A 9,199-nucleotide genomic window follows, 5' to 3' on the forward strand; every position below is an offset into this window, starting at 1 on the left:
ATATATTTTAAGCAAAGTGAAACTTAAGGCAAATAGCAACTGTCAGCAAGTCCAATGATGGAAAAGTCCCAAAAGTTCCTAAGTCCATAGACAGAAACACCTGAGGGACTGGTGGTTATGGTTTAGGAGCTTCTGCTTTTCCAAGGCACAGGGGATGAGCTGGGCATTGTTGGGTTACTGATTTCAGCAGTTCCCTTTTTTGCTGTTCAGCTAACAAGCAGCTTTACAGTCTTTTTCTCAGCACACAGGACTTGGGGGTTTTTAGCCACCTGTCATTCTCCACCTGCAGTCAACCTAGGGCCTCAGTACTCTGAGACGGCACCCAACAGTATGTTCCAAGTAAAATGTATAAATGTAAACCAATATTAGAAGACATTAACAATTTTAACCTTAATATTCAATGCCAATACACAATAAAATAACATATCAAACAAATACTAATTAAATAATCTATCCAAATACCTGACATAATCCAGCATCTTAAATTGTGAAATTCCACACTTTGAGCTCAGCCACAATATAGTTTTTCTTTTTGCATTTCCTAGTACCTAGTTCACTTTGTTCACATTTCTACTCTTCCAAACGGATCATTCCTTAGTCTTGTATAAATACATATTGTGCAGGTTATGACTTAATATATTCAAAGACATCTCAGAAAGACTTATTGGATTAATGATGAGCATTCAAGAGTTAAATAATACTGCTATTTCAAAGTATAGGTATAGTTTTCTACCAACAGGGGAATATTCACTGAATTTGGTTGTTGTTTTTGAAAAGAAGCAATTAGATTTAAACAACATCAAGATAAGAAAAAGACTAGTGAAGATAAATTAGAATACGGGACCAAAATTAAAGGAAAGCTGGTACCAAAAAATCTTAACTGGTACAATTGCTGGAGGAAATTGAATACAAAAGAATAAAAAATGGAAATCAGTGGACTCTACCTTCAAGATGAAATAACGCTATATGGGAAGTGTCAGAAGGTAAGAGGGAAGCTGTAAAAGTGCTCATCTCTCCTTTTTTCAAAGGCAGTATGGAATAAAGACTATTCTAGTATTCCAAAACTTATAATACATTATAAAATAGTTAATTATGCTATTAAGAAGGAAATAGTAAAATAAGAGCATAAAATAGGATTATAGAAGATCATCTACATACCAATTAGAATAATAAATTTAAATGGTTTAAAGTCTCTGTAAAAAGATGAAGGATCTAAACTGGTTAAATATGTTAAAAATCTATAAAGTACATTTTAAAAAAGACATCTACTTGTAAACGCCTCTGGGGACTGTTCCAGGCCCCACATTTAGGTTTGCAGGTCAGCACTTCTCCGGGGTCTACTTTCCTCTCGAGTTAAGGGTCCCAAGCACAGATGTGGGCCAGTCAGAGCCGCATCTGCCTCCCCCCGCCCCTTCTGCCAGGGTTAGATTGACCCCGTTTGTGGTGGTGCCATTCTAAGTATGACTGTATTTGGGGGCCAATGAAGAAAGGTTTTGTTTTTTTGTTTTTTTTTACTGGGGGAGGTAAGACAAGAAAAAACCTGTAGCATCACTAACTTACAAATCAGCAACACAGAACTTCTGCAGGTAATTAAAATCCATCACCATCAACCTTGTTCAAATCTTTTCATTTTTTATGACTACGCAAGCAAGGTTAATGAAGAGAGTTTGAATGAGATTCTTAGAGATCGGAGACAGAAGTTATTGGTGGTACAGATTCCAGTGAAGCACGGAGCAGAAACACGCGGAGGGGAGCTTATCCATAAGCAGCTTGCCGGCATCCTGTGAGCCCGGCCTCCTCTTCCTTCTCTTCAGCTTCATCTCCACTGACAATTCCACTCCTGCTTTAGTACATTCTTTTTAGACTAAAACTGAAGATACAGTGAAACGAAATCCTTTGCTATTCCCAATCTAGGCAATACTAGCCAGCAAGAGTACAAAGTGCCTTCAGTGCCAAATACTTCAGTCATGCCAAAGTCATTAAAGAAGATGGCACTGACTTTTTTTTTTTTGCTAAGAATGAAGTAATGAAAGACATCAGGGTGATTTTCAGGCATGTGATGCACTTCACACAAACAGTGTGTGTGGATGTGGAAACAAGAGAGCCAGTTGTTGAATCTTTGGTGCAAGTAAACAAATTAAGATGAATCACTCAGATGAAAAATGAAAAAGAACAATAAAGAAGATTGCAGCTGGCCATGCTAGGCAGACAGATGCCACTTGAAAGTTTGGAACCAGTGTCCAGTCCTCAGATGTCCTAACTGGGTTTGTAGCTGAAGGTAGATGTACATTGGGAAGCGGAGAAGCCTCTGATTCCTCCCTCTTATTCTGATTTTCATCCACACAATCAAGAAAGTACTGTGAGCCATTCTTCCATGGAAGAATGCCTTGACCTCAAGCTGTGGACTTTTCCAATTTGCTTCCACCAGTGTCCTGCTGAAGTATCCTGGGAGTGGAGCAGACCTTCTTCCTTTCCAAAGAATAGCTCGAGACAGAGTTGAGGAATCAGAAAACAGAGATCATGGAAATCTGACCCTGCAGAGCTTTCTAAATAGTAGGGATATTGAAGGAATTGTGACCCATGATGTATCCCCATGGGGGCTCGGGGAACATTCAGACCTCCCGATTTAATGAATGAAAAGAAACTACCCACTTAGTACTGTTTTTTTTTTCTTAATTCTTTATTGAGAAAATATTCGAGAACTTAATCTTGGAGGAGAACTCTTTTCTCAGACCCCTGGACTCACAAGAGGAGAGTCCTTGTGCACAGACATTGTCAGAACCTCACACCTTCGGACCCAGTGTACAGGTGACGAGGTAGACTCCTTAAGAAAATCAGATTGTCCTAGTCTGGCACGATTCATGGCTGTACTGGTAAATTCAGGCAAAGTGAAATTTATGAAAATAGTTTCTGTTCTTCAAAATTAATTGGAAATTAGAGACAGTGCAGTCAATAAATGTTTTATAATTAGCTTATAAATGGAAAACTTACCCCTTGCACTATCATGCCTTGAAATTTACTTTTTCAAAACAAAGTGAGGTTAGCAGCAGCCTTCGAAGAACCTTCTTTCTATAATGAGCTAAGTTCATCTTGGGCAGGAAGAAACATTTTTGTAATTCCAAGAAACCTGATTGAAACAAATCAGATATGCCTTCTCTTGTCTTATTGGATATAACTTTGTGAACTCAAGAGGACTTTATTTCAACCTTTTTCCTACTAGCTTAATATGTATTGGCACTTAACATTATTGCCTTTGAAAAATGTAGGAATCCCTTGTGGAATATAGTGTAGGAGTTGAGTCAATGGAATTGTAATAGATATGTATGATATCGGGAGGGTAGGGGGGGAGTGGGGCAGCAGATTAGGGGAGGGGGTTGTCACTTTGAGGGGTAAACGGTATAACTATTGCACTGTGTTATACACCTGAAACTAATTTTAAAAATAAATAAATAATAAATAAATAAATAATAAAAGAAAAAGGCTTAGGGGATACTCTAATTGGCCCTGCCTGATCACAGCCCAATACCAGAACTATTCATTTTAGCTTGATTGGTGAGTCCTTGAATGGCCAGGCCTCAGCACTATGCCCACACCTAGCCAGCCAGGACAGGCCAGCCCCATCTGAACCACCAGGAACAGAGGATCAGGGCAGAGCAAGGGACTGAGCTGCCAAAGGTGATTTTCCAAAAGTTATCAAAAGTGATTTGCCAAAGGTTAAGGACTTAGTAAGTGGTAAAGTTGAGATTTGATTTCAGGTCTTCTGTCTTGATGCCGAAGGTTGGTTCCTCAGTACCACAGCTGTGATCCAAAGTACTTAGCCAGTTACCAGAAGCATCACCATGGTCAACATCAGCAGCCATGGCAGCTGTTAAATCCACAGGGCACCTTTAACTTTTCAAATTACTTTGACCAACACTTCCTTTTCTCCCACCCCTAGAAAATTGAGATATGTAGATTAATTGTAGATTCTTATGCAGTTGTTAGAAGAGAGAAAGATAAAAAAAAAATTGTAGGAATCCCTAACATCAGTAAGTAATTATCTAAAGTATTTCATAAAATAAACTCATTCATTTTATTTTGGAGAATTACAGCGACTGCTGTGTTGTACTGGCTATGTTTATGGTTTCTGGACTGGAGTCTTAAAGGAAGGACATACAGCAGTGGGTCACGGAAAGGAATTATGTATCAGACAAGAAATTTATGATGAACAGATTCCAGAAACAATGGATTTAGTTGAGTTCATATGTAGGAATACAACTCATTTCAATCTACTGAAAAAACCTTAGCCTTGATTTTATTTGTGGAGGAAAGATATTTAATAAAATGGGAATTCTGATGAATAAAGCTTCATTTTAAATCTAGGGGGAAAAAACCTAAGAGCTACAGGTCAAAAAAGTGCTCAGGATCTATATTTTTATAATTTTCTTTAATGTAGAGATTGTATCAACATTTTTTAGATAGGAAAAAATAAAATAGCTTGATCTGGTTGTAGTTCAATTTTAAATTTATGGAATAATAAACTAAACGCACATCTTTCTACCTTGAGTTTATAAAATTAAAAGTGGAAGAAATAAAAAATGAAAGAAAACTAAATATTTCATGTAAAATTTTAGAAATGTAAGGATAAAATTAAAAGAAACAAATTTCAATGTCTATTTTCAGGATAATAGCCGAAGTGGACAAGTTTGCCTGTTAATTTTGATCAAAGTACCTGGCTAATCGCCTTTACACCACTTTGTAAAGTATAGATGTGATAAAATTGGACACGATGTTGCTGTTAATTTCTACTTAGTTTTCAAGGTTGTATATTGGGGTTGTAAATCAGGGGATTTTAGTGGCATAGCAGCTAAATGTATGACATACATCAAAGGTACTGGTTGTGATATAGTGCTTAGCATGCTTAAACTTATTAATATAGTAGGTAAGGTCTTCATAGGAGATTGATGGTGTTCATAGATGCTATAAATGAAAATTGCCAGCATAAGATTTATACTAACAAGACTCCATACATTTCATATTATTATATTTATTTTATAAATTTGTTTGGAATATAACAAAAACCTGACATGAGATAAAAGTAGAGTCTTCTGAAAGCTGTGTTTTCCTTTGTTTATAGCAATTGCAGAAATTGTAGGAGTATTCATGAAAACAAATATAATAATATAGGAAATGCAATAGTAAGAAATCCATTTTATGCATCAAGTTCTCGAATACTTTTTTGAATGTTTGTCATGCTCAGTTTCATCAACCTCAGTGCATAATTTAAGTGTTGGAAGCAACATTTCATATCATCATTTGGTTTTAACATCTACCCTGAGTATTTCCCTGGTAACAAATACATTTGACACTATAATAGATGACATTTTTTCTTTGTTTATATATTAACCTGCCATTTCCCCAGTGCTCTGTTTTAATATATTGAGATTGGTGGTTTTATATATACAATTCATGCCAATCTACCTAAACCATACTGAACCATAATCCAAAACTATAAGCTATAAAATTTAATAAAAAATTTTCCAAGTGATGATATGCTTTTAGTTGTCACCGAGAAAGTAAGTTTGACAGGTCATTTGTCATAGAAATTTTGAAACCCGAGATATTGAAATTATCTTTATTTATGTTTTGTTATGTTGTTTATAGTCAAAATATATCAGGTTAATCAGTTTTCTTGATGTGTTTTCTTATATCTGTTACTTTAATACTTTTCACTCTGTCCCCTCTAGTATACATAAAATTCTCCAGCCCCTTTGAATATCTTTAAAAATACATTTAATTCACTATATAATCTAGACTAGGTTTGGGGGGATAGCTCATCATGTAGTTTTCTTGTAAATGCTGTCTGTGTGGTTTTGATTTTATTGTCTAGTTACTTCACCCATTTTTAAGTGAAAACTCAAGATATAAAACTGTATGATGATATTCTAAATTTATATTTTTAGAAGTTCTACAGGTGATTCTTATATACCACTGATCTATGTCATAGTATTTCAGCTCTAATGCCTATCATCAGCTATCCTCAGTCTGTGTTTCTCTTAGTTTCAATATACCAGAGAGATGACCTGAGTAGTAATTAGCCAGCAAAGGTTTGGTTGTCCTTCTGTCCAACCATGGTGTAATGGCAATGGGTGGTGTCAGAAACACATTTTTCTTTAAGATTGAACATTAGAAATCAAAAGAGGAAAAGGAAATGGAAGCTTAACATTTATTATAACTTTTATTCATAGGTTTCTCTGAAGTGTTAAAACAAGTGACTGAAATATAAAGAAGAATTCTTTCTCATGTTGGTGCCTCTACCTAAACTCACCCATGCCCCATCATTTGGCTGATTCTATTTTTTTTCTTCCTGTTGGTCCTGATCTCTCCTAAGAACCTCCCTGACCTATCCTCTTCCCTTAGTCTGAGTTAAATGTTTTCTCATTCATCCACATTTTCTTCTTACTGCTCATAGTGAAATGCAAGACAAAAGAGATAAATTGAGAGAGCATCTCTCATGCAAAAAGAAACCAAGACTTGATTTGAGAAGCTCTCAGTCTATCCAGATTGCAAAAGATGCTAAAATTAGGAGAATCACAGTCAAGAAAGCATTCTCTACAGATAAAGTCAAATATTTGGCTGGACAACCTTTTGCCAGTTTCTCCAATAGATGAAAGGTAAAAAAATTCAGACACACAGAGGGCTCTTTGAAAAGATTAAGCATGTGGCTCATGGATCTCCTTAGCCATTTCAGCAGAAGCAGGTAACAGAGATAGGATTATCCAGGAAAGATCTGTGGAGGAGCCTCTTATGTAATGGAGTGAATTGCCCAGGCATACATAGAAGACCCACAGATTTATGAGAGTGTTATACCAGCAGAAACACCATCAGCTTGGACTAACCAGGACAGAGAGAATGAAACTAAAGGAGGCTTTCAGAAATTCCAAAGTTCTACAGGAAGACAATCGGCTAATAACATGACTCAGCTGCAGACGTGCTGTCCTTCATGAAAAAGCTGAGATTGACTCAGAGGAGCTGCAGCCCAGAAGACAGAGTTAAGAACCCAGAAAATGGAGCTGTGAGCCCAGAGAGTGGAGTCAGAAGCCCAGGAGGCAGAGTCCCAAGCCAGAGAAGATTATTCTCAGGCCTTGAAACCTAATGGAGTTTACCCAGCTGGATTTTGAAATTGTTTGGGGTTGACAACTTTTTATTCCCTTTCTTTTTCTCTTGTTTTGAATAAGAATGTCTATAACTCTTAACCTATGCCTATCATCACCGTAGTTTGGGAGTAGAGTTTTTAGTTTCACAGGCCCACAAATGGAGAGGAATTTTGTCCCAGGGTGTATTAAACCCCTACTCTCACTCATACCTAATTTAGATGATGTAAATGGTGAGATCAGGGGTTTTTGAACTGATAAGACTTTGCGAGATTTGGAACTTGAGTTGACCCTTTTGGGGACCTCAGGAGGAGCAAATGCATTTTGCATTTGAGATGAACATGAATATTTGGAGGCCAGAGGGTACACTGTGGTAGGCTGAATATTAATCCCTCTCTCCCCACCCCAGATGACTACATCATAATCCCTGGAACCTGTGAATATTACCTTATATGTCAAAAGGGACTTGGTAAGAGTGATTGAATTGAGGATTTGAGGTGGGGAGATTATTCTGTGTTATTTAGGTGGGCTCAAAATGTGATTTAAATGGTCTTTATAAGAGAGAGACAAGAGTTGAATGAAGAGTAGGAGATAAGATGACAGAAGAAACAAGTTGGAGTTATATGAGGACGTAGCTCCAGGCCAAGAAATGCAGGTGGCCTCTAGGGCAGCGGTTCTCAACCTTCCTAATGCCGCGACCCCTTAATGCAGTTCCTCATGTTGTAGTGACCCCCAACTATAAAATTATTTTCATTGCTACTCTATAACTGTAATTTTGCTACTGTTATGAATCATAATGTAAATATTTTTGTTTTCCGATGGTATTAGGCGACCCCTGTGAAAGGGTCGTTCGACCCCCAAAGGGGTCATGACTCACAGGTTGAGAATCGCTGCTCTAGAAGCTCAAAAAGGCAAGAAAACAGATTATCTTTTGAAGATTCCAGAAGGACCACAGCCCGGATAACACACTAATTTTAGACTTTGGACCTCTAGAACTGTAAAAGTATAAATTTACATTTTTTATGCCACTAAATTTGTGGTAACTTCAGAAGCAATGGGATATCAATAACTGTTGTATTTTTCTTATTTCTGATTAATAGTGTGTACTTCTAGGTCATATAAAAATTACTGACAATTGTTTCATGTCATGTAAAGAATATATTGTCAGTAAAGATTTGAAGACATTATTCATTTTAATTCCTGCATTTTGTCTCTGAGTTGTCGCAAGATACTTAATGGATAGGTTCTAGTCCCATAAATATGATAGTTACTTCCAGGTGTTTCTTTCCCTATGAAATGTTTTTGCCAATGGCAAGCTTTTATCTTCTTCTTCAATGTTACTTTGTATTCTCAATGTCTGACCTTCAGAGACTGAGGTATCTCCCATCATACATTAGACCACACAAGGGCACTTAATCATGTAAACAGAGAAATCAGTCTCACTGCTAATCTTTTATCTAATGGCAAATTTCTTAGCTGTGTATACTTTGATGGTGATGATGAAAGGAAATACTTTTTATTTTATTATTCCACAATGCACATTCTAGCTTGAGAGTCCCAACATGCATTAGTTATAATTATAATTTTTAAAAGCTTGTTTCCTTCTTTCTTTCTTTTTCTTCTTCTTTTTTTTTCTTTTCTTGATTGCAGATACATTAGCATTACTTTGGCATACAATGTCACTCCAATTTCACTTTTCTTTTTGGAATGTGTAATGTAGAAAAAAAAAAGATGATGCACCTTGTAATATTTTATCCATGAAAAGGACATTAGTTTTTTCTTCTTGCTTTTGTTATGTTATGGGCTATGATGGAGATAATGCATTACAGTGAGGCCATCTTCACTGTGATTCATCAGTCTTTGAGGATGAGGGCAACATCCACTCTGCTCTTAATGATTGGTTTCTAAGTGACATGGCCTTTTGTGCCATGAAATGGAAGCTAGTTTCTAAGGCTTCAAAATTACTTTCAGCAAGAAGACAGAAAATGTTCTTATTGTCAATGAGTAAATTAAGATGACAAAAGGATGTGGACTTGTTTAGGTTTCATCTCTCTGAGAGAAAAGAG

At 36.5% G+C, this 9,199-nt stretch overlaps 1 pseudogene; it reads left to right on the top strand.

Annotated features, from left to right (window-relative positions):
- Window positions 1-966: 966 nt before the first annotated feature.
- LOC109375331 (BRISC complex subunit Abro1 pseudogene) lies at window positions 967-2,630 on the top strand (annotated as a pseudogene).
- Window positions 2,631-9,199: the final 6,569 nt, after the last annotated feature.

Source organism: Hipposideros armiger, unplaced genomic scaffold (assembly GCF_001890085.2).
Source record: "Hipposideros armiger isolate ML-2016 unplaced genomic scaffold, ASM189008v1 scaffold_929, whole genome shotgun sequence".
NCBI lineage: Eukaryota > Metazoa > Chordata > Mammalia > Chiroptera > Hipposideridae > Hipposideros > Hipposideros armiger.